This window comes from Oryctolagus cuniculus, chromosome 12 (assembly GCF_051225735.1).
Source record: "Oryctolagus cuniculus isolate XC-2025 breed Fujian yellow rabbit chromosome 12, ASM5122573v1, whole genome shotgun sequence".
NCBI lineage: Eukaryota > Metazoa > Chordata > Mammalia > Lagomorpha > Leporidae > Oryctolagus > Oryctolagus cuniculus.
This window is the reverse complement of record NC_142878.1, coordinates 41,459,530-41,486,080: the sequence shown is the minus strand read 5'-3', so window position 1 is coordinate 41,486,080 and position 26,551 is coordinate 41,459,530. Positions and strand designations below refer to the sequence as shown.

Genomic DNA, 26,551 nt, shown 5'->3' with positions numbered 1-26,551 from the left:
ACAGGGACTCCAAGAGAGCCTCCGAAGTGTGTTCCTCATCACATGTCTACAGGATAGCAACCTTCCTGAGTCCTAAGGATAATCCTCGCAGAACCAGGCTACTTTGAAAGGCCCAGCATTCAGGCCTGGAACCCAGGAGAGACTTGCAAGTCTGTGGGGGAGGGGTGACTATATTTCAGAAGTCATCAGCTTCCATCTAAAGCTCTGCAAGTCAGCCCGTAGCTCTCTAGCTGAACTGTAAAACCCGAGTGCCCCTCTCCCGCTCTGACTGCATGGTCACTGGCACAGGCACTCACCCTGTTTGGAAACCTAGAAGTGCTCCACAAAGAATTCTGAGGTAGGACTTGCACGACCCAGTCGCCAGTGTCACCTAGAACTCTCAACAGCCATGCCACGTGGCCAAGCCTTGGCTGCCTCAAGCACGCTGGCTTCCTGCTGAAGTGCTCACCCCTCCTGCAGGTGTGCAGGCAGCTTCTGCCCTCTGGCTTTCCTTTGCTCATGGCCAGAGCTTTCCCTATTCTGTCCACTAGTCTCACTTTCTGCTTCCTCTTTGTAGCTCCCAGTGCTTTCACCCTATTTCAAGGGCACAGGGTCTATGCAACCCCCTGAGCAAAAACAGAGTAGAGCTGCCACTCCCTCCTCACCTCGCAGACCCACAGCCTTCTTCTGCCCCCAGGGACTGCCTGCCTTATGCAGCCATATGCAGCCGTCTTCCACAAGCAAGCTTCTGTAAGCATGAGCCATCAGCACACAGAGGGACAAGACACTCAGGAGCTGCCCGCAGGGCCCTTGATAGAGGCACGGGATTACTCTGGGTAATCTCAAGGACACCTTTTTGCTTAGAAAAGATTATTCAGCTCTACTTTGATTTTTAAAACTTTATCTTCAACATGTATAAGTTACAAATTATAAAAAATTAGTTCTTCCTTAGGTCTTAGATACATAATTACTCTTTAATCACTTTTTTTTTTTTTTTAAAGATTTACTTGTGGGGCTGGTACTGTGGTGTAGCAGGTTAAGCTGCCACCTGTGACATCAGCAACCCAAAAAGGCGCCTGTTCAAGTCTAGCTGCTCTGCTTCCAATCCAGCTCCCTGCTAATGCACCTGGGAAAGCAGCAGAAGATGGACCAAGTGCTTGGGCCCTTGCACCCACATGGGAAACTGCAAAGAAGCTCCTGGCTTCTGGCTTTGGCCTGGCTCAGTCCCTGTCTTTTGTGGTCATTTGGGAAGCGAACCAGCAGATGGAAGAGCTCTGTCTATTTCTCTCACACTGACTTTCAAATAAATAAGTCTTTAAATGGGGCTCTTCAACGTGGATTGCAGTGACCCAAGTAATTGAGCCATCGTATGCTTCCTACCAGGGTGTACATTTGCAGGAAGCTGGGAGCAAAGGAGCCAGGACTTGCACCAGGCACTGACATGGGATGTGGGATTCCAACCAGAAGCCTAACCACTGCCCCAAATGCCCACCCCAACAATTATTTTTAGGGGAGCATTTACTTGATGATTGATCCCATTTACAAATTCAGTTTGTAAATTTATACAAATATTTTAAATAATGTTTACCTATTTAATGTATTTTTCTCATGTCAGCTGGCTTAGGCTTAAAACTTCTTAGAGCTCTAACAAATTAAATTCTAAAATCTGAAAATTTTAAATTCAAGTGTTCTAATACTAATTTTAGAATATCTTTTCACTTAGTTCAGAAAAATAAGTCAAATTTTAATTACATACTTAAAATGGTATCCAGAGATTGATCATTACTCTAATGGGTCAACTCCCCTAAAATATTGCAAATACTCAAAATATTCAATGTGTACAAATTAACTAAAACTTCATAAGTTTGATTCTCTTAAACATTATATTTCTACATCTTTGCAAGATTAAAAAAAGTGTTCCCGCTAAGGAAACAATTATTTTAAGTACTTGGGTTGTATCTCAGCTGGATTAGGCATATTTTGGGGTTCCAGCTCAGCTAGATGAGGTTTATTAACAACCACAGTTCCCTGCTTCCATTCCACTGTGGTGCTGAGGCGCCTTATCTCACAGCCTACCACCCACAGATTCAGGTAACTCCTTACTTAAATTTTTTCCCCCAGTTAATCACTAGGTTAGTTTCAACTAATGCATTCGCTGCTATATTCTAGTTGGAGCTCTTTTCCTATTTGTCCTATTAGCACCACAGCTCCTAGAGACAATTCAATGGTACCCCATGGAATTCCTCGCTGTTCTGCCTAACTCAGTTTTGCTCCAAGTTCATGCCTCCCGTGGATAGAAGAAGGCAGGGAGAGAAGACAAGGCAGATTAAGAGCATTTACATTGCTGATGGCTTCCCCCACGCCATCTTCCTCTCTCTAAGGACCAGGGAACCAAGCAGAGGGTGTACTCTGCCCCCCCCCCCCCCGCTTTCTCCACAGTAGGCTCCACATAGTCACCTCTCATCTGCTGACCCCAGGATTCTCCTGGTAAAGTCTTCAAGCATCACCAAGAGTCAGTTCACCAAGCCAGTAAGTGATTTTGCTCATGCCCTATCATTTCTCTCTCTCTCTCTTTCCCTCTCTCCTCCTCCTCCTCCCCCTCTCTCCCTACTACAGCTCCAAACATAGGCTCCGAATCATTCATATGAACTGTCATGAGGCCAGGCCCTTCCAGCTGAAGCCCCAAGCAGGTTATACTCATTCTATCACAACCATCAGCTGTTGGTAATGCAGCTACCTGACCTATTTCCTCTGGTCTCCTTTTACCACACTCTTCCTTGAACATCAAGCCGGTTTTTGCACCCGGGCAAACGAGTTGAATAACAAGTCTAAAACAGACAATCTGGGTGTCAAGGAGAGTAGTTTCACAAAATGGACATGGCAAAGAAATGTAACACAACAAACGTGGCAAAGTATCCTCTTCCAGCTCCAGCAATCATGGTGCAGTGCAAAAGCACTGGACACAGAGTCAGCAGGCATGGGTCGCGTTCTGACTTCTGAGACGAACTGCATCTTGGGGCCAATCTCTGTGAGCATCAGTCCCTTTACCTGTGACATCCCTGGCACACACACAGGAAGGGAGCAATCAACAAGGGCATTTGCAAGATCAAATTCAAAGTCTTTGCTCTGGTGGTTTCCAGGGTCTGATACACTGCATGCTGTCCTCCTGCCTCACTGCAGGTCCAGCCCAGTCTCTCTGCTGCTTCCTTTCCTCTCCCCTCCATAGCCTCTAGACACTGAGCTCAATCCTTGGACTTCTGCTTGCCACTTGCACTTGGAGATCAGACCCAGTCATACACACGGCGTATACGATCATCCACAGGCTAATGACTCACATGTTCCTAGCTCCAGCTGGAATTCTGTACTGCAAACTCGCACTTCCCCTACTCATCATCTCAGCTGGGGTGACAGAGCGCTGTGACAAAGAGGCACCTCCAACTGTACACCCTAAACCCTCTCTGCTACAGTGTTTCCTACTCCACTTAATAGTAACGACCATTCTTCCAGGTGATTGGATCCAATATCCTGGGGTCATTCATGAGTCACCTTTTTCACCCTTCCCAGCCAGCTACTCCATCAGCAAATCCTAGTTTCCAAAGATATCCTGAATTATATTCTTTTTCATGCCAACCACTCGACCACTGATATCACCGTGAGAGAAGCCAGTGTTCAGTCTGACCTGGATTCCTGCTATAGTTTCCTAAGGGGCACCACTGAGTGCATCCTTGACAGCCCGCTGCCTCACCCTCAGTCTGTTTTCAACAAAGTAGACACAGTGATCTTCCTAAAACATCAGTTAGATCAAGTCATTCCTTCCTGCAAAATCTCCCGATCTCTAGCCAGCACAAGGAGTTACTGCCACAGATCGCCTTCAGGAAAGTGGTGGTCATGGTAGTACCTATGTCACAGGGTTGTGAAGGGTCAAAGAGTCGGTACATGTCAAGCACTCGGAAAACTATGGGGGGAGGTACTGATGCCGCATTAGGCACTACCCTACGGAATTCACACACATTAGCCCATTGTTCTCACGGAATTCTGAGCTATGGGCAAGTTTTTTTTTTTTTTTTTTTTTTTTTTTTGACAGGCAAAGTGGACAGTGAGAGAGAGAGACAGAGAGAAAGGTCTTCCTTTTGCCGTTGGTTCACCCTCCAATGGCCACCACGGCCGGCACGCTGTAGCCAGCGCACCGCGCTGATCTGAAGCCAGAAGCCAGGTACTTCTCCTGGTTTCCCATGGGGTGCAGGGCCCAAGCACTTGGGCCATCCTCCACTGCACTCCCTGGCCATAGCAGAGAGCTGGCCTGGAAGAGGGGCAACTGGGACAGAATCTGGCGCCCTGACCAGGACTAGAACCCGGTGTGCCGGCACCGCAAGGCAGAGGATTAGTCTAGTAAGCCGCGGCACCGGCCGGTATGGGCTACTATTATACCCATTTCACAGGTGAGATTAAATAATTTCCCCAAAGGCACGCATCTCGCTGGTGGAAGAGCCAGGCTTGCTTTCCCTTCACCACCTCAGCAGGTGGCCTTCGTCTGGGACAGGCTCCAGACGCTGAGGTGTGCCTCTGTGCCACGGTGGGACCATTAGTGTACTTAAGCAATTCTTCATGAAATCCTCTACTCATTGCAGAGGTTCTCACTTAAGCTAATGAATTTGTCAACTCCATAGATATTACTGAGCAATGACGTACGAGGTGTTGGGGACACAGCAGTGAACCGCCAAACAGTGCGCACAAAGCCCTGGCCTCCTGTAGCTGCCACTCTGTCAGATGCACTCTGGAAAATGTTCTGCTCAGCCTACTAATTGTTTTCCCTCCTGAGTGAGTCAGGCGCAGCTACATTCATTCATTCATCTGTTGGCATGGATCTTGGGCAAGGCACTTGGCTAAGTGACAGGGGAGCAAAATGATTGAAACCCAGACCTTGCTCTGGGGAGGCTGTCCATTCTTGTGGCCTGGGGATCTCGAGGCACCAGTACTCGTTGGACGTGTTTCTGGGCCTGTCTTCTCATTAAACATCTAAGCTCCCTAAGGGAAAAGAACATTCATGTGGTTTCTTTTTGCTCTTCCCACAAAGCCTCCATGAGGGCTTTCAATACAGTGGTTTCACTGTTTATATTCTTTCTTCAGTACCAAGTTCCAGAAAGATTCCTCAAAACACTACTTGGTCAAAAATTTTATCCTCCACTCTCCCACCATGAATGCCATAGGTACTCCATCAGTAGAAGACGAGAGCTAAGATTATATGAGCTACCTTTTATAATTATTGATATTTTCATTGCTCTCTCCATGGCTAACTTGAACCTTTTAGCCACTCAGATGGAAAAACCCGAGTCATCTACTGAATGCTCACTTCAAATCAAAGATCATCCCCTCTCTCTCTCTCTCACACACACACACACCCTTTGATGATTCCCTATCATTTTTAGAGGAAATAGTCAAATCCTCCCCAAGGATGTGCAAGGCCCGGGTGGCTTGGCTGTGCTCAGCTCTCCAACCTGGCCCCGGGGTGCCCCATGAGTCATCGGGCTTCCTGCACGCCAACCAGACCGCTTGCTTGTGGTTTTCTAAACAAGCCTACTCCATTCTGCTACAGGGCTTCCACACGTGTAGTTCCTTCTTCCTAGAAAGTGTTTTTTCTCCATCCTTCAGACCCAACGCAATCGTGCCTGCCCTTGGCAGCCTCCACTGGCCCCGTGTCCCAGGCTCCACCCAGCATCTTACCTTCTTACACACCGGCGCCTCTTCTTCAGGCCCCTCTTGATCTGTGCGCTCACCCCAGCTGTAACCTTACACGGGTAGTTGAAAATGTCAGGACATTTTCTTTCTTCCACTAAACTCTCTGCTTCATGAGTGCAAGCATGTCTCTAGTTTTTCTCATTCTTTCAGTATGTCCAGAGCTAAGCATAGAGCCTGAAACTAAAAAAGAAAAGTGTCCATTCATTCAACAGATGCATGAGGACCTTCTGTGTTTGTCTGTCTTGATTTTTTCACATTGATTTATTTGAAAGGCAGAGTGACAGAAAAAGAGGGAGAGACCGAGAAAGATCTTTCACTTGCTGGTTCACTCTCCAGATGGTTGGGGCTGGTCCATGCCAAAGCCAGCAGCCTGGGATTCCATCCAGGTCTCCCACATAGGTAACAGGGACCCAAGCACTTGGGCCATCTTCAGCTGCTTACCCAGGCACATTAGCAGGGAGCTGGATCAGAAGCAGAGCAGCCAAAACTGGAACTAGTGCTTGAATACGGGATGCAGCCATTGCAGGCGATGGCTTACCCCACCCTGCTACAATGCCGGCCCCTTGGCCCTGTTCTATCCTGGGGGAATAGAGCTGTGAAAAAGCCAAAGTCGCTGCCATCATTGAGCTTTTATTCTAGTTTTTGGAAAAGAAATAATAAACAAGCAAGCCGATTTCAGGAAATGATGTATGTTATGGGGAAATGGGATGTGACCATTGGCAACAGGGTGTGAAGGGGGGAAGCCACCGTGTGGGAACAGCAGGTGAGCCACGTCCTGAGGGTTCCGAAGGACTGGACTGTCGGTGCCAACCTGGGATAGCTCAGGCACAGCAGGACAGCTGGTCCATCACCAGGCACAGGACACTGCCGAGGTCTGGCTGCCAGCCTCAGCCATTGACCCAGAAATGTCTTCTCACACCTTCTAAACCTTTCTCAGGCATTTTTTTTTTTAAAGAAATTGATAATTCTTTGTAATAATGAGTTTTCCAAGGAGTCCACACCCACTCAGCTTAGGAATGGTCCTAGGTTTAGGGCTCCTGGTTATACAGCCCCTTTCCTGGAACCCTCCCACTCTTGGAGGCCATATTTGGGTTCCCATTTGGATGGAATCCACCCACAGGAAAAGCTCACTTCCTCCCTCCCTCTGGCTCCCTCTCCCCGCCTGAAAGCATCCTCTACATCCCACAACATCCCTTGGCAGACGTCCCTGCACCTTCTCCTCGCTGGCTTGCTCCATTCATAAGCTAGCGGTAGTAAACCACGGCGTGGCGGATCCCTGCCCGGCGGGCACCCGCTCAAGCAGACCCTGCTGAACCAATGGCTTGCTGCTCCTTGGCACAGGTGCTCTTGCTAGTTCTTCCTCACTCCAGTGCCGCTACACGCCATGTCTTCATTTAATGGGTTTACAAACAGTTCATTGGCTAATCTCATTTTTTTGTTTCATCTCCAGTCAAAATCCTAAGCCACAATTCAAAGTTTTTTTTTTTTCTTATCCTCTCTTCTTGCTCCATCCTCTCCCTGGCCTCTTCACTTTCCCCAATTACTCTGAGTACCCTAAAAAAAAAAAAAAAAAAAAAAAAAAAAAAAAAAAACCACGCCAAAGTCAAATCTATTGGGGGGAGGGGCTGGAGGAGGGAGAAACAAACAAACAAAAAAAATGCTTCCAAGTTAATGGAGCCAAGTCCCTTCCTAAACCAACACACCCTCCCTGCAGGGCAGGCATCATGGTCAAAAGAAACAAGGGCACTTTTCAAGTCGGCATAAATTTAGAGCACATCCCAGTCCTCTCATTTACTGGTTGACTAAGTTAATTGACCTTTCTGAACCCTGGATCCCTCTTCTGGAAGAGCAAAACAAGACGCTCTCGAAGAGCAGTTTCAGGATTAAATGAGGAAAAGCCTGTGATATGCCAGCTTAGGGTCTGGCTCTTAGAAGGTCCACAAGTCATTTCACACCTCTGCCAGCTTTCTCAACGTTCACAGACCCACAATGTCCTGCACATTGTTGTGTCTGTTTTTTTCTACTTGGCATTTAGTACATTCAACTCAATTCAGACTTTGTAGAATATCAAGCACTAAACCCTAGGAATAAGGTACAGTCAGATCCTGCTTGCTCCCTCTCCCACAAAATTTGTATCCTGTCCCTATCCTGCCCTCCAGGGAGTGGACAGGATTAAATACAAGGGGCCTCCAAAACCAAAAAAATTCAAAGATAAGTTTATTTGGGTACAGATAATTTTGAAAGCCCACACAGAGTTTTTTCATAATATACATTTTCATAAATGTTTTGAAGATCTCTCATAGATCCCAAAAATTATTTTTGCAGGGTTGGTGTTGTGGTGTAGTGGCTAAAACTGCCATCTGCAATGCCAGAATCCCGTATGGGCACCAATTTGTGTTCCAGCTGTTCCACTTCCAAACCAGCCTCCGGCTAATGGCCTGGGAAAAGCGGCAGAAGATGGCCCAAGTACCTGGGCCCCTGCTACCCACATGAGAGACCTAGAGGAAGCTCCTGGCTTCATCCTGGCCCAGCTCCAGCTGTTGTGGCCATCTGGAGAGTGAACTAGTGGATGGAAAATCCCTTACTCTGTCCCTCCCTCTCTCTAACTCTTTCAAATAAATGAATGACTTTAAAAAAAATTTTTTTTGCACCAAAATAAACTTCTTAGTTCCATTTTCTATCACCTTGAACATTTTAATAACAGCAATACAGCCGCTGTGAGAACACACATCGCTCTCATACATTATTACATATGAGACTGCACTCAAACCCCTATAATGTCTGTCTCCCTTAGTCCAAGGTGTCCTTGTCTATCCTTTATCAAAAGAAATTCACTGAACTGAGGGAGTGTTACAGCTGGCCAACTCAAAAAGTCAGACTCAAAAAGTCATTTAATTCCCCAATAGATAAACCTCTGTTGGGCAGTAGTATCTAGAGGGGTTTGTGGAGGGGAATTCCAGGTCCAGGAGGGAAAATTCCAGGTCCAGGTCGAGGGCAGACTTGGGCCACATGTAACCCCACAGACCAACTGAAGCTCACCTGACTATCCTAAAAATCCTCTAAAGAGCACGCATCAACCAGTCAAAGGTCAAGCACACCATTAACCAACCAAGAACTTGAACATGTGCTGAACATGTACCTTTTAATCCCATTTTTAATCTGTAAGAACCTTCACCCCTAACTCCTCAGGGACACAGGAATTAAGCAATAGCTACAGGTCTCCTTGCTCTGCTCTTTGCAATAAATACCTACTTTCTTCCACCAGCCTGGTGGCAGTGATTGGCTCTCTGAACATGTGGTGGCGCACCCAGGTTTGGGGTACTGTTCTGCAATAAGACCTACATAATTTATGCAAAGTGTCAAGAAACGGTAATCAACTCCATCACAGTGGAGTTGATGTGTGTGTTGGTGGCAGTTTCCAAAGTCAGCACAAAACTGAAAATCGCATAAGCAGCCACCTTAGAAAAAACAGACTGTTAAATTACCCATAAAATACAGTTCATGTCTTTTATGTATTGTGACACATTCTTATGTGTATTTAAGTATGTAATAATCGACAACAATAAAGATGTAATAAAGAATAAATATGCAAAAATAGAAGTTTCTGGATTTTATTACATAGAAGGGGCCAAATGCTGAATTAGAGAAAGGTTGCAAAATCTATGTCCTTCACGTAAAACTTACAGTGGCAATGCCCATTTCTTTTTGGTAAATAAATTCTAAAGGACCAGGATTCAGCTGCAGCCAAAAGCACATTCACATTTTGCAACCACCCTGGGCTTTTCTTTAAAAGTGTAAAAAAAGGCAATAGCTTCAGGAAATCATCCTTTAGTTGTGAGTCCTCAGATTTCTGTAGGAGCCTGTCAGTCTTTTGTAGTAGTAGTAAGACAAATAGCCCCTCCAAAACCTGCTTAGCCTATCTTTGGATAAGTTACAAAATCATTAAGTCTCAACATCTTAAGGGAAATTAAAGATCATTAGTTCACTCTCATCAAATAGTTCAATCTGTTCCAAGGGATCAAATAGCCTTGACTTAGGTAATTCCAGCAACTAGCAACTACCCACTCTACCCTCAAACATCTCCAAAAACCAGTCATTTAAACCAACAACTACTTCACGAATGTAATAGATCAAAACAATGTGTTGCTTGAGAATCTTTCTGGCATTGCTTCACTTTAAAAATATCACCAAAAATTTACTTTGCAATATTCTTAGTCTTCTAAATGGACCATATAAATTGATAGAAAAACAATTTCTAAGTAAGTAAAAAAATCACATTTGTATTTCAAATTCAGTCTACTTCACTTAATAGGCAAAAAGTTATCTCATATTTTAATCCGTTAAATAACAAAGGTTATTAAGATGGTTCTATGCAATATTAGCAAAGAAGCAATTGGACTTTTTTTTCAAGCATTTATTTATTTACTGATGGAAAGGCAGAGTGTCACAGAAGAGAGGAGGGACAGAGGGAGAAAGAGATCTTCCATCTGTTGGTTCGCTCCCCAGATGGCTGCAACAGCCAGGGCTGGGTCAGGGGGAAGCCAGGAACTGGGATCTCCCACGGGGGGGGGGGGGGGGGGGGGGGCAGTACTTGGGCCATCATCCACGGCCTTCCCAGGTGCATTAGGGGGAGCTAGATCAGGACTTGAACTGGTGCTCCAATATGGAATGCTGGCAGCACTAGTGGTGGTTTAACCCACAGTGTTAGTCCGCAAGACTAATGTGCCTTTAAACTGGATGTAGAACTCTAAGCTGTTGTTTTATGTATTTCATTTCAGCGATGTGCATGTCAAAGAGTAAGACCAAGACCCCCTAGAGGTACTTAAAATAAGTAAATAAATCACTATGGAGTCTACTGATTTACCAGACAAGGGCACATAACCCAATGGAGAACACTGTAGTATAGTTTCCACAGGGAGGAGAGTTCCGACTTCTTTGTTCTAGAAGGGTGAGTGCCTCGTGGTGGTTATGCAAATGAAAACCAGCACTCTGACAGGCGTCACCAGTCAGGAAGGAGTCCTCAATCAGATCCTGGGGTGGGGGATGGTGGTTCTTAAAGTTCCCAGTCTTTTACCAGTTTTGGCTGGTTAGAACCAGTTGAAACACAATCTTTAGTTTGGCCATTTCCTAGGCAAGTGCTGCTATAAGGGAAAATTATTTTCCATCTTTCATTCACTCTGCATTGCACTTTCAGACCCAGCTCCCGGGGCTAGCATAATGGCACAGCAGGTTAAGCTGCCACTTTGTCACCAGCATCCCCTATCAGAGCATGGGTTTGAGTCCTTGCAGCTCCACTTCCGATCCAGCTCCCTGCTCATGTGCCTGGAAAGGTGGTGGAAGAAGGCTCAAGTGCATGGGCCCCTGGTACCCATGTGGGAGACCTGTGTCAAGTTCCAGGCTCCTGGGTTCAGCCTGGCTGAGACCCAGCCATGGCAACCATTTGGGGAGTGAACCAGCAAATGCAAACTATCTTTCTCTCCTTGTCTTTTCTTCTCTGTCACTCTTTCAAATCAATACATAAATCTTATACACAACTCTGCACAACATACTGATGATGCCACAAAGTGTGAAGTGAGAAGGCAGGGCCAGCCCGTGCCTCCATGCAAATTGCCACTTAGCAATGTGATCTCGTCATGAAAGTGTTTCTCTCACACCTAAAAAGTCCACTTCAGGAAACCCGTGCTAAGCAGACAGGTAATAAGGTGATCAAATATTTACATACCATATTCACTTGAGCATGGCTTAGCTAAAAAAAAAAAAAAAAAAAAAAAAAAAAAAAAAAAAAAAGGAAGCAATCTAAATTAACAGCAATAGGGGAACTGTTAAAAATATAATATGTTCATAAAATGACTATAAAAATTTAATGACATGGGAAATTGTGTATGTCCTAACATGCAGCAGGGTAAACATTACAAAATAACACAGTTTTTAGCATAATCAAAACCACACACTAACTTTGAAAATCCCTGGAAAGAAATATATCTGAAACACTAATACTGTCAGTATGTGAGTATTGGATCATAGGACTCTTTTCTTCTCCTTTATGCTTTATTCTAAGATTTACTTATTCACTTCAAAGGCAGAGTCACAGAGAGAAAAGGAGAGACAGAGAGAGAGGTCTTCCATCTGCTGCTTCACTCCCCCAAATTGCTGCAAGGCTGGAGCTGGGCCGATCCGGAGCCAGGAGCCAGGAGCCAGGAGCCAGGAGCCTCCACCAGGCTCCCACTTGGGGACAGGGCCCCAAGCACTTCAGCCATCTTCTGCTGCTTTTCCCAGGCCATTAGCAAGGAGCTGGATTGGATGTGGAGCAGCCAGGACAGGATCCAGTATGGGATGGCTGTGCTGCAGGCCACGGCTTAACCCACTAGGCCACGACCCTGGTCCCCTATCCTTTATTCTTTTATTTATTATGTATTTATTTATTTATTTGAAAGGCAGAGCGACAGAGAGAAACAGAGATCTTCCATACACTAGTAAACACCTCAGGGCTTAGCCAGGTGGAAAACAGGACCCGGAACTCAACCTGGGTCTCCCATGTCGGTGGCAGGCACTCAAAGGCTGGACCCCCTCACCTGCCTCCCTGCCTAAGCATCAGCAGGAAGCTGGACTGGAGGCAAAGCCGGGGCTCCAACCCCTGCCCTCATACGTGAGATGCACGCATCCCAAGCCAAGGCTCACCCATCTGGGTTTATTGTGTTTCCAAGGGATTCAGGGAAAGCCCCGCCCCCCTTAAAAAAATCAGAGCAACACTATCTCCCAAATAGGCCAAACTCTACAAATGGCTTAGCTCTGTGCATAGGATCTCGCTCCTGTAACCTAGGTGTCCAAGGACAGAATTTCCATATGAATTAACCTCCCATTCGTTCACAGTGCCTCCATAGAAACCACTTCTCCAAGGCTTCCCCGAAATGAGCAAACAAGTGACACAGCTTTCCAGGGACGCATGGTGCAGCTCTCACAGCCCACCACCTCCCACCCCCACCCCACCCCTGTATCCTGTGACCAAGGAAGGCTCCCCCAGGAGCCACGGTGTCCCGGGCAGACACCCTCCCACCACCACCACAACCCCGGGACTCCGGTGGGATCACTACCGATAGAAGATCACAACGCCCGCTGTAGCCCTTAAGCTGTAAAGGCATCAAAATCGCCTACTAGTAAGGCAGCCTTGGCTGGGTTGGGGCTAAAGTCCTGCCTGGGCGCGCCCGGGTTGGGGCCCGGGGCCAGACGCTTGGCGCCGGCCCTGGAATAAACAAAATACCCGCGTCCGCGAGGACGGCATTGGCCGCAGGGCTGTCCGGCCCAGCCCATGGCGGTCGGCGCGCGGCTCACGTACCAGCGCGTGAGTCAGCGCGTTCCAGGGCAGCGCCAGGACCCGCGCGCGTTCCCTCCGGGCTCCGCGCCCGCAGCCCCCAGAAAGGGCTCCTCGGGATTTCCCGCTGCCCGCATCTCAAGGCTGTCCGTGTTGCAAGCCATCTGCACGTTGGGGCTTGCCCTTCCCCGGCAGAGCCCCCTTCTGTGCTGGCCAGCTTGGAAGAGGGGGCCTGAGGGTGAGGGGGCGGAGGAGGGCAGAGCCAGACCTGCTGTCCTTTTGAGCAGGAACGTGTTTCTCTACGTAGCCCTGATGTGTTTTCCTTCTTTGAGGCCCGCTGACGTGTGCAGTGGCTGCGGGGAGGGGTAGGACAGCTGCAAGGGGTCTTGCCCGGGGCGGCCTGGGGAAGCAGAGGGCAACAAGTTAGAGGGGGCTGGGGCGTCCGTTTTCAACCACCTCTCCCGCGCGCGCCAGCGCTGGGGACTCGGTTGCATTTCCGCAAATCAGCACCTGGTTAGTGACAACCACCAACTTCTAAAAGGAAGTTGCCTACGTGCCGGACAGCTGAACGACAGAATTAGAAGCACTTTGTAGCAGATGTATGAATCCAGCAGTACCTCCTTGACCGGTCTTGGCCCTGTGGGAAAGTGCGCCTTCCCAAATCAGAGCACCTTGGGAAGCCACATGTTTGTGCACTTTTTGCAAAGCCTGGGGGAAAGCTTGCAAAGATACGGGGAAGGAGACGGGAAGGACGTTGCTTCAAAAAGTTCCTGGAAAATAGAATGAAGAGCTAAGTTTATTTTGGTGCAAAAGTACTTTGAAATTCATGCATACAAAGGGTCTTAAAAAATGCATTATGAAATAACCGGATTTGACTTTTTTTTACACCAAAATAAACATCTTTTAATTCCATTTTTCTGTAGATAACTTTAAAGCACTTTTGTCTATGGGGAAGAAGAGGGAAAACTGATTAGGGAAGGGGCATTCAACAATGAATAAAGTGATTCAAAGAGCATTATTGAGCCCCTAATGGGGGCCAGGCAGTATCTGGGCACTGGACAAGTCAACTCTGCTTCCTACCCCCCAGGATTCCAGTTCTCAGCGTGCACAGGTGAGCGGGCAGCAGTCTCTGAGAGGAGAGGGGCTGAAAGGGTAATGTCTAGCACCCAGCCTCTGATACTAGTTCTGCATTTTACACGCTGTGAGCAGCCAGTGAGTTCTCTCAGCCCCCTTCAGTTTCCTCCTTTGAAACATAAAAATAGTTAAAACAGCACTATTTCTTAGTATTTTCATAGGCCTAAATACATCAACAGGAGCAAAAACACAGAACAATGTCCGGCATTCAGTAGGCACTCAATAAATATTCTTAAAAGAATGAATGGAGGGGACGGGAGCAAGAGCCGCCAAGCACAGAGGGCAGGCTGGGAGCTGCAGAGCCTCAGAGGGGCGCATTCACAGCGCTCTCAATGGAGCTTCGGGGTGCTGTGCAGCGTGGGAGCCCTGCCTACTCGTGGGGCTGTTTCAGCATTGTTCAGAACAGCATAGCATTGAAGATGCAAATGTATTTACCCATAAATAAGACGTGCACCACTGTTTGAGCCATGAAAAGGAATAAAGTCCATCAGTGTATAACAAAATGGACATGAAAATCCCAAGTTACATAGTAATACGTGCAGCATGATAGCATGTAGAGAAAAGAACACACACACACACAAATATTCTACATATTTTATTCTCTATATTTTATGTATATATGGTTTTTTTTTAATGCCGGAAGGAAGACACAGCAAATATAATGCTGTCTCTGAATAAAAGACTGGGAATTGTGATTTGGATGCCAATCATGGGGCTGTATCTTAGTCCAGATTGCAATAATTGGAAAAAAATAATTGCAAACAGAACAGTGTACTATACATCATGTCATTTATTTTTTAGAGGTATAGACAGACAATACAACCAGAAGTAAATAGGTCAACACTGGCTAACCAAGAATATGGGTGAGAATTATTTTTTATTTGTGCTTCTCTGCATATTCCTACTGAAGATAATTACACCCTCACAGGGTGAGTGTTATGGTAAATGGACAGACAGGTGTGGGCCTGGAGGGCACCTGCTGGGTGAGGCCAGGCTTATACACCCACCATCTATGAGCACTACACAGGACAAAGCAGGCTCCCCAATCCCCCCTCTGTTCTAACTCCACCCTGGCGCAGGCCATGTGCCACTGGAATGCCCAGATTGGCCAAAGCTCTAGGCCAGGGCTGCCTTTAGCATCCTGTGGCTGGCTGGCACTTCTCCTTAGCAGGTTCATTCAAATCTTGGCCTGCCAAAAATATGATGTTGTGGCTGGTGCCCACTGGAGAAACAGTGGAAACCCCCTGAGGTGCGGTGTGCCCCCCAGCGGGTCCCCCATGGTTCTGAAAACTGCATGAGCCATGAGCGGCTGCGTGCCTTGCGGCAAGTGAGTGGTGAGGGGAAAAATGGAAAGCGCGTCCCCTCAGGGCTCCCAATGGCTGTTGTTCTCTCGACCTCTGCTTGGGCTCTTCCAAGGGCGGCGGCAGCCCGGCGCCCAACTGCTGTGGGAGCAGCTTAGTGTGGGTCCAGATTCCAAGCTTTGCAGTCACTCCAAGCTGGGCTCCAGTCGCCAATGCCTGCGGCTTGGGGGCAAGTTACTCAACTGTTTTCTCATCTGCGAAATGGGTCATGATGGTGGTGCTGGGCGAGACCAGTGATATGGAAAGGACCTGGGAGCCCTCAGGCGTGGTGTTCCAGTCAGAGGGAACCTTGTTTAACAGAGAGGCACACTGTGGCTGTCCTCAGCTTTCTGCTGCCCTTCATCCCCGGGTAAAGGGTTAAATAACTGTAGGAAAGGATAAAAGCCTGTCTGTGCTTTATCATGTGGGACTGAACTTGGTATTGACATTCTACCAGAGTGTTCAGCCCAGGAACAGTTGTTTAAAGAACACTCATTCCATCCGCCCCTTAAAGAACCATTTGTTTTTTTTAAGAGCCAAAACTCTCCACTGAAAGCCCCAGACTCCAAACAGGATGCTCTCACATTCAAAACAAAACAAAAAAAGCATCCCTGAAACACCAGCGCCCCATAAAAGCAGCAGACGGAACTTTGGATTCTGCAAAACACGCCACGGATTCCTTCTCTCTCCCCTGCTCACTTTCTGTCCTTGGCACCCAGAAGCAGAAACGTCTGGGGGATTTTTTTTTTTTTAAACTCGGTCATGCTGACTATCCGAGCTGTACACCCGATTCGCAGCTGCTCCTTCAGCACGTGTTGCACGGAAGACGCAGCGCAGCCCAGCTCGCCCCAGGGAGGGGTGAGCGAGCGCTGCTGTGCGGCGGGACGTGCAGATCATCAGGGGAACAGAAGCCAGCAGGGGTTAGCGTGTGCTGTGACTAATAAAGGACAGCCCGGGGTGTGGCTGGCAGGACAGACATCGCCTCCAAACAGGGCCCCCGGCACCTGAGACAGGCTGGGTAAACAGGCTGACTCCCCGGGAGTGTTTACCCAGCTAGGCTGAGTGCGGCTTCCGGGATCACGCTCCACGCTTGTCCAAACTGCCCTCCCACGGCGCTCAGAACAGGATGCTGCCGCAGAGAACCCCGGCAGAGAGCCCCGCAGAGTCCCTGGGAAAGCCCGGGGCCAGGCAGGGAGCAGCCCAGCCCTCAGCAAGATGGAACACTGCCCCCAGCCTCGCTCTCAGCCTGAGCATTTCCCGTGACTTCTGTAGCCACCCTCCTCCCCGCGGCTTCCCCAGGGTTTGGCGGGGTGTGTAGAGAGGCCCCCAGCACACAGCAACGTGATTGGCACAAGGAACCTTTTCTGAGTGTCCCCGGACAGCACTGGCTCCTTCCACATACGCAGTTTGTCTTAATTTTTTCCAAAGTCGAACAGACCGAATCGGTGGCAGGGACTGTGGGTTTTGTTTGTTTGGTTTGGGCTCATAGAGAAGTAACACAAGGAACACCGATAACGGTCACATGTTCTGTTCTTTTGCCAAAAGGAACTCAGATCAGATAGAAATACATGAAAAAGTAAATATGCTCACCTTTCCATAGGGCTGAAGAGTATCCTCCCGAGTTCATGTCTGCCCAGCGGACATGGGAATAGGGAATAGGGCCCTTGGGAATATGGGAATAGGGCCATGGCATGTGTCATCAGTAAGGGTGAGGTCTCACCGGACCATGGTGGGCTGTTAATCCCATCTGATGGTTGTCTTTCCAAGCATGGGGAAATGGGGCCACAGATGCACAGACAGGCCTTGTGAACACCAAGGCAAAAGCCAGAGCCGTAACCAACCACCCAGCAAGAGGGAGGATCATCACAGAGCTAGGCAGAGGCAAGGAAGGCTCCACTCTGTCCTCAGAGGGAACATGGCTCTGCCGACACTTGATGTCAGACTTCTCACCTCCAGAACGTTGACACAATACATATCTGGTGTCCTAGGCATCTGGTCTGTGGGACCAGTCCAACTCGGAAGCCCACGGTCCAGAGAGAAACTGTTAACATTGCATGTGTGGCCCTCAGTTCTTTCTATAGGCAAAGGCACCTTACCTAACGGAATCTCAGCCACCATTCTCCCAGCTGACTCCAGGCATCCACTGCTTTCCCAAATGCTGAGGAATACCCCCAAGTTCTCCCACAGTACCCCCAAACTTGGAGCCCAAGGTCCCAGGAAGATTCTGGCCCCTCTGGGTACCTGTACAGAATTCTGGAAGGAAGTCTCCCAGGTGGCCTGAGCGGCAGAGGCAACCAGCAGGGACTGTGAGCCAACCACCCCTCTGGGCTCCTGTGTAGCAGGGCAGCAGGAACCTCTGCCGAGAGGGCTCTCCTTGGCCCAACCTTCCCCGAGCTCCTAAGGGAGGTCACTGACTATGGATTAGACGTCTTGACCTGCACAGGTCCCTGTGGCTCCGCTGCATTTATCATAGACTAAGTCTGTGCCCAGCCTTACACGAGAGAATTTGCAGAGGTTTCGGCTGTTCTCTGTCCTTTGCCTTTTAGCCCAACCATCCCACCCAAATCTAAGGAAAGGTCAAGTTCTGAAAAGCTTCCTTGTGTAGCATTTCACTCATCATTCCTCTTTCCGTAGCTTTCCTAGCCTAGGTTCCACATGAAGGCCAACAGCAGCAATGATAAACCACATTGGTAGTAGGCACCTTGGACACCATAGGATGAAAACAGTGCACCTCTGTCATCTACCTCCCCCACACCGTCATCAGACAGGATACAGGAAAGCATCAGACAGATCCAAGTTTATGGACAGTCCACAAATGCCAATCAATACCATCAATTCTGTCGAAGCCATCAAAATCAAGAAAACACCCAAAAGCAGCCTAAGAAGACATGACCAGTAAATGCAGTGCAGGATCCTGGATGGGTCCAGGGACAGAACATAGAACATTAAATAAACACTAAGGAAATCTGAATAAAATGTGGACTCTAGTTAAAAATAACATATCAGTATTGGTTTACTAAGTGTGACAGATATACTGTATTCACGGAAGATATTAATAATAGCAGAAACTGAATGTGGCTTATCTGGGAAGTCTCTGTCCTACGTTTGCAGATTTTTTAGGAATTTAAACTATGTTTACAACCCAAGTTTAATCTCAAAAACTGGGTGTGTAAGGCAAAGGGTTGTTGTGGATGAGACTGAGGTAGGAATAATCAGGCAGATCTTTAGAGTGACACATCCCCTCCTGGCCTGAGAAGCCGAAATATCATTAACTCCACCCACTCCAGCCTCCTAGCCGTCAGCAAAGATATCCAGGATCCAAAGACATTAATGGTTCTTCCAAAACAACAAGAAGACAAATTAACATTTTCTTCCTCTTCTTGATTGTGTTTCAGAACAGTAAAAGCAAACCTCCAACACAGAATCACCAAATTAAAAAGTCAATATGTTGTCCTATCAGAATCGCATGGTCCTGAATTTCTTCCTTTACTACTGCACCTACTACCATCTACCCTACATAACCCCCACGTGTTAGTCAAATCGGTCCCAAACAGTGGGCTTCAGATTCTCCTGGGCATCAAAGCCACCTGGGGGTCTTGTTAAACACAGGTTGCTAAGCCACCCCCAGAGTTTCAGATGCGCTAGGCTTGGAGTGGAACCCAAGAGTCTGCTTTTCTAATTCCCATGTAACATGAACGCTGCCGGTCCAGGGGCCACAGTTTGAGAATCTCTGGTCTAGAGCTCTCTTCCTGACCTACATTTTCCCGCCTTCTTATTTCTGTGCCTTTGCTTATTTGGAGCTCTATCTGGAATGCAATTAGTATTTATTGGATTCATGCTATCTCCCAAGCTACCAATAGATTCCTAGGCTACAGCAGTGAGCCAACAAAATAAAGTTCCTATTCTTATGGAACTTACATCCTGGTATCAGACATAAAACAAATGAGACAATTACAGGCTACGGCAAGTGCTCTGAAGGAAATTCACAGAGTGATGCAACCAGTAACTAAGGATAGGAGGTGTATGAACATTTCTTGGGTACCTGAGCACCAGAAAGTCTCTCCATTCCCCATTGTTACACTGCCATGAATTTCGCAGCAATGTTGGTGGGTGGGAGTGACCCCACCTATCTCAGTTCATCAGGTTGCTGTAACAAATATGTTAGACTAGGTGATTCATAAAAACAGAAATTCACTTACTCACGTTGTGGGGGGCCGGAAGTCCAACGTCAAGGCACAAGCAGACGCAGGAGCTGGGAGGGCTTCCGACACTGTGCCCCACTGGGCGTCCTCAGACGCGGAAGGAGCGACCAGGCTCTGGCGGCCCCCTTTTATGCCAGCTCTGATTCAACCCTTGTACCTTAATTACTTCTAAAGGCCCGACCTCTTAATACTATCTCTTTAGGTGTTAGGTTCCACCATGTGAGTTTGGGGGAGACAACCCCACCCAAACCGGAGCTCCAAAGGTGGACCCTGAAGGGCAAAAGCCATAATATCCATGCTATTATGAGGTAGCATGGCAGTCTTCTTGGTTCCCATCGTGGGTCGATGTTGTGTGCCTTTAAAAGGCTCAGATACCTTTTTTATTTTTTTCTGGACAGCTCCCACATCCTCCAGCGGCCCTAAGCATTCACAGCTGAGGCTCCCAGCTGCTCCTTTTCTGCAGAGAATTGCCCTGGCCAACAAGCGTGCCTCACCTGAAGGCAGTCCTCGGCGTACCACTAACCTGTGTTGACTGCAAAATACCACATTGCCTCCAGCGGAGACAGCTGTGCATTGCAGCTCTGCTCTCTCCCTCTTTGGAGCAAGCCAATGCTAGGGTTAACTATTCAGCGTCTTGGGCCATTTGGGCTCCTGCAACAAAATACCATGAACTGGGCAGCTTCTGATTTCTCCCAGTTCTGGAAGTGGGAAGTCCAAGATGAGAGCAGTGGCAGATTCAGCATCTGGTCAGGGGCAGCTTGTTGGTTCACCACGGCAAGCTCACGTGGTGTGGGAACTCTCTAGGCATCTTGGAAGAAGTGGCATTTCAGGCATGAGAAAGAGCCAGCCATGCAAACAGGCAGGAGAAAGGAAGAAGACCAGGGGGCCAGTGTAAGCAAGGTGGAAAAACTGGGACCAGTGTGGGCAGGTGAAGAGAGAGACTGTAGATGTGGCTACGGCAAGAAAGAGCAGGGCTGGATTCAGCAAAGAAATAGATTCTGGTTCAAAGTAAAGCCTGACTTAGCAACAAACGATCAACCAATAATTCTACAATGTTAGTGTAGTTCCAAATAGTATGTTTAAAGTGTATCTGTTTTTGTGATACTCCATCTTAACCAAAATTTCAATGAAGGAACTAACCATTGAAAGTTCTTGCTTTGAATTAAAATTGTTAATTTATTATTATTTCATTTGAAAGGCAGAGAGCCAAAAACACTGACCTCTCACCTGCTGGTTCACTCCTCACATGCCCACAATGGTCAGAGCTGGGCCAGGTGGAAGCCACAGAGCCAGAACTCCACCAGGGTCTCCCAGGTGGGCAGCAGACAGCCAAGTACCTGAGCCATCACCTGCTGCCTCACAGGGTGCACATGACCAAGAAGCAGAAAGTGGAAGTGGAACACCTGGGCCTTGAGCCCATATACTCTGATATGAGATGCAGGTCTCTCAAGCAGCATCTTAACCACTGTATCAAATGCCCACTCCACCCTCATTGCAGTTCTCATCTGAGCAGAGGACTTTTACTCTATCCTATCATGTGGTTGGTTATGTGATTATCCAGTTAACCTTATTGACTATTGCCTATCTTTCACATAGTGCTGCAATGAATGCCCTTGTACATATGAGGGGGTCTTCAAAATTCATGGAAATGAAATTATGAAAAACTATAATTTTTTAATTGTTGGCATCAAAATAAACTTATCTGCTTTTTTAAAATATATATATATATTTATTTACTTGAGAGGCAGAGTTACAGAGAAAGAGGTCTTCCATCCACTGATTCACTCCCCAAATGGCCGCAATGGTTGGAGCTGGGCCGATCTGAAGCCAGGAGCTTCTTGCAGGTCTCCCATGCAGGTGCAGGGGCCCAAGGACTTGGACCATCTTCTGCTGCTTCCCAGGCCATTAGCAGGGAGCTGGATCGGAAGTGCAGCAACCAGAATTCGAACCGGCGCTCATATGAGATGTTGGTGCTGCAGGCCAGGGCTTTAACCTGCTGTGCCACAGTGCTGGCCCCAAGAGGTAAAATCGTGATTTATATTTACTTATTTTTAAAAAAGATTTATTTGAAAGGCAGAGATACAGAGAGAGAAGGAGAGAGAGAGAGAAAGAGGAATCTTTCATCCACTGGTTCATTTCCCAAAGGGCTGGGCCAGGCTGAAGCCAGGAGTCTGGAGCTTCTTCTGGGTCTCCCACATGGGTGCAGGGGCCCAGGGATTTGGGCCATCTTCTGCTGCTTTCCCAAGCATAATAGCAGGGAGCTGGATTGGAAGCAGTACAGTCAGGACTCGAACCAGCACCCATATAGGATGCTGGCACTGAAGGCTTAACCTTCTTTGCCACAGTGCTGGTCCCATTATTTCTTTAATTGTTAAGGAATATTTTTATTTGCTTATTAGACATTTGTGTTTCTTCTATTATGAATTCTCAATCCATCCTTTTTATAATACTTCTATTGAGTTCTTTATCTTTCTATTCACATGAGAGAACTCTATTATGAATATCAGCCTTTTATCTGACATATGTTATCCAAATATTTTTCCCATTGTTGTTGGTCTTTGACTTTGTTTATGCAGTGTTTTAGATTTTTAGGTGTTAAAAATCACCTTTTTAGGTGAGGACATTTAGCCTGCTGTTTGAGATGCCTGTGTCGCATTTTGGATTGCCTGGGTTCGAGTCCTGCCTTCACTCCTGATTCTAACTTCCTGCCAGGTCACACCCTGGGAGGTAGTAGGTGATGGCTACTTGGGTAGTTGGGTCCCTACCACCATGTGGCATACACTGGATTGAGTTCCCAGCTCCTAGCTCTGGCTCAACCCAGCACCAGCTGTTGTGAGCACTGAGGGAGTGAGCTGGTGGACTGGAGCGCTCTCTCTCTCTCTCTTGCTCTCTCTCTCTTGCTCTCTCTCTCTTGCTCTCTCTCTCTCTCTCAAATAAATAATTTTAATCACCCTTTTAGAAAGCTTCCAGGTTTTGTTTCATGCTTGAAAAGGTCTACAGACTAAATCCTGCAGATTAGAAATCCTGTGTTTTCTTTAATATATTTATGGCTTAATTTTTAAGATTTATATTTATTTGGAATCAACTTAGCGTGAAGAGTGAGGTAAGGATTTAGATAATTTACCAAAATTATTAATTGAACAATCTGTACCACCTTAAAACAAACTATTATCAAAACCAATATACCTGGTTCTATTGCTATGCTTACCACTCCAGTTCATCAATGTATCTATTCCTACCCCAGTACCAAACTTCAAATTCAGTCACAAAAATGCTTTCTTTATACCTGCCTTTCCCTGGCTAATCTGCCAAGTTTTAATGGTTATTTATTTGTTTTATCCCCCAAGTGGACCTAAGTTCCTTTTGAGCAGGAACTGTTGCTTAAGCGTTTTTATAGCTTCAACAACTTGGCTGAGTATTTATTTTTCAAACTGCTTCGCCATCCTTGCACAAAGTAACCATTCAGTTATTAGATTTTAAGTGTTAAAGAAGGAAAAGCAAGATGTTCATAGATAAGAGATGGAAAACCAAAGAATGAATTCACAGGAGGCTGAAAACAGCCCCCCCTGGAAGTCATGGAAGGCAACCCAGGTGACAAGTAGTCCCAACTGAGATGCCCATCTATCCGTCCAGAACAGCGCCTCTAGTGTTGGAGGCAGGGAATCACCCTTGGTGCTTGGTCGGATGTTCTGTCTTGTTGACTGAAGGGATGACTGCCTTGGCGGTGTGATTCTGTAATGGCACTTCTGAGAGCCCGTCACCGCTGCCTCTCTTGTTTCCTGAATAGTGACCATCGCTGTAAAGTGGCACCTAATCTTTCTATGGTGCTCACTCCTTTTCAAAGCAGCCACCAGAATGCTGATATGTTAGGAAGCTGCACCTTTAGCCCAGTGATTCTGCCTCACACCATAAAGTCTCACTGGCATCATCCTCAGAGCCAAAGGATAATCCACCTTAAGAGGATTTGGGGCAAAGCTGCCAGCTGAGAGTTAAACTCCCCAAACTTACACAGATTCATCATTTTCCCAAATTTGCATCCACGTTCAGTTGTTCATATGGTGCATTTCCGGTCATGTAGAGATTGATTAGGGAGGTCCAGGGTAGGTTTGAATATGTCTGTCTCACTAGCACCCCAGGGGATTAGCAGTTTTGGGAACCCCTGAGGGAATCGATTGCATTCATCTGAGTAGAAATGGGTTATCTAGGAGTCTTAGAATAAGACACAGGAGTCCAATTAAGTTCATTCGGGTGTATACCTTAGAATTGTAACTAAAGAAAGCAAAGCTAATTATGTACTCTGAGATCTATTTTTCTTTTTTTAAGATTTATTTATTTATTTGAAAGTCAGAGTTACACAGAGAGAGGAGGAGAGGCAGAGAGAGAGAGAGAGAGGTCTTCCATCCGCTGGTTCACTCCCCAATTGGCTGCAACGGCCGGAGCTCTGCCGATCTGAAACCAGGAGCCAGGAGCCAGGAGCTTCTTCTGGGTCTCCCATGTGGGTGCAGGAGCCCAAGGACTTGGACCATCTTCCACTGCTTTCCCAGGCCATAGCAGAGAGCTGGATGGGAAGTGGAGCAGCCAGGACTCGAACCAGCACCCTTATGGGATGCCAGCACTGCAAGTGGCGGCCTTACCAGCTATGCCAAAGGGCTGGCCCCAAGATCTATTTTTCAAAACAAAACAAAACCCCATGCTGATAGGAGAGTATGTATCTGACTCATGTCTAAAAGAAAAAAAAATCTGAAGACTGTGTGGGTATCATTAAAACGAACAATAGAGGCCGGTGCCACGGCTCACTAGGCTAATCCTCCGCCTGTGGCACCGGCACTCCAGGTTCTAGTCCCGGTTGCTCCTCTTCCAGTCCAGCTCTCTGCTGTGGCCTGGGAAGGCAGTGGAGGATGGCCCCAGAATCACTGGGGGGCGGGCATGTAGCCTAGTGGTTAAGACACCACTGAGATACCCTCCCCACCCCGTCCCATACTAGAGTGTCTGGGTTTGATAGCTCCAGCCCCGACTCCAGGTTCCTGCTGATGCAGACCCCAAGAGGTCGCCGTGACAGCTCAGGTAACTGAGTTCCTGTCACTCAGGGACAGACCTAGGCTGAGCTCTCTGATGCTGGCTTCCACTTGGGCCAGCATCTGGGGTGTGAACCAGCAGAGGAGTGCTCCCTCTCACACAAAAGAAAAAAGCAAATCATCATCAGTTTCCTGTCAGTTGCTGCCCTTGTGTCACCTGTCACCTCTGCACCTGCATGGGAGACCAGGAGGAACCACCTGGCTCCTGGCTTCGGATCAGCCTGGTGCGCCGGCCGTAGCGGCCATTTGGGGGGTGAACCAAAGGAAGGAAGACCTTTCTCTCTGTCTCTCTGTCTCTCTCTCTCACTGTCTAACTCTGTCTGTCAAAAAAAAAAAAAAAAAAAAAAAAAAGACGAACGAGAGAACACTCAGACCATCCCAGGCAAGCTTTTGGCTCCCCTTTGATAGAATTTCAGAGAAGTCCTGGCCACGGCACATGCTCACGTGAAGGGTTTACCAGAGCAGAGCAACAACTTTAAAGTATAAAACTCGTCTCCATGTAGGTATTTCAACACGGATTATTTTTGAAAAGGCTGATGAGTTTTAAGTATTACTATTGAAGTGTTTGTTTTCAGGCTTATGTCTTTCTGAATATAACTCAATTGGAGACTTCGGGCACTCAGCTTACTTCCCTGGACTTCCGTTTCCTGCTTGTAAACTAAGGAGGTGAGATTAACTGAGTGCTGATAACCTGTCAGCTCTCCTGTCAAAGTTCTGGTTTTGTGACTTAACCCTCTCTTGGCTGCTGCACGCACAGTGGCTGGCGCCATGAACCTGGAACCTTGTGGCCTCGCTTCCTCCCGTCTTCCCTAGGACAAGTCCTGTGGTCGGGTCTGAGCAGCTGCTGCCATCAAACAGGCTCCTCGACCGATCATTGCTAAGTTCAAAATAGCAAAGACATCACATGGGCATCTCCTGGCCCACATTCTACCGGCTTAGCTCTTATTTTTGCTTGTCTGTGGAAACTGAGAATTACTCTCCAGGTCACGGGCAAGCTAGGCACACAAAGGCAACCTCCAGCAAGAGCCTGAGCATTGGACTCTCCTCAGCCTTGTCTCTGCAGTAGCCAGCTGGCCCACGAAGTGTGCTATCTCAAGGCCGTGGCCCCAGACTGCCCTTGACTTTGCTGTGCCACAAAAATGTAGAGGGAAAAATAATATTTTTTAAAAATTTTGATTTTGCTTCATTTTATTTGAAAGGCAGAGAGACAGAGACACAGGAAGATCTTCCATCCCCTGGTTCACTCCATCAATAATCCTAACAACCAGGGCAAGTCCAGTATGAAGCTGGGAGCCCAGAATTCCATCTGAGTCTCCCTTATGGGTGACAGGGACCCACCAACTTGAGCCATCACCCACTCTCTCCCAGGGTGCACATTAGCAGAAAATGGGACTCGGAAGCAGAGCAGGGACACAATATGGGATGCAGGTGTCCCAAATGGGGCCTCACTTGCTATGCCGCATGGCCACCCCAGGAAAAATATTTTTAAAAGACCAATAGCAAAAGTCTCTGCATGTGACCATGCTTGTTTTCCAACAAGAAATCTCAAAGAGTTTTACAGGAAGTTCCCCCTACAGAATACAAACCGTGGTTTATAGAGCTGGAACTAGGTTTGAATCTTGGCTTTGCAGCTTAAAAGCTACTTAACTTTTTCAGTGCCAGTTTCTTTGGCTGTTCTAACCATGCCTACTTCATGTAACTGTGGAGAAAATGAAATAAAATAATATACATACATATGTACAGTGACAAGTGTACAGCACCAAAAGTCTGCTCAAT

At 47.3% G+C, this 26,551-nt stretch overlaps 1 protein-coding gene across 1 annotated transcript in view; it reads right to left on the bottom strand.

The window, feature by feature from the left end:
- Positions 1–19,880, bottom strand: part of EGLN3 (egl-9 family hypoxia inducible factor 3) — a 151,941-nt gene extending 132,061 nt beyond the window's left edge. The window contains exon 1 of the mRNA XM_089309795.1: positions 19,698–19,880. The gene's annotated coding sequence lies outside the window, so the exon portion shown is untranslated. The remainder of the gene's footprint in view (positions 1–19,697) is intronic.
- Positions 19,881–26,551: the final 6,671 nt, after the last annotated feature.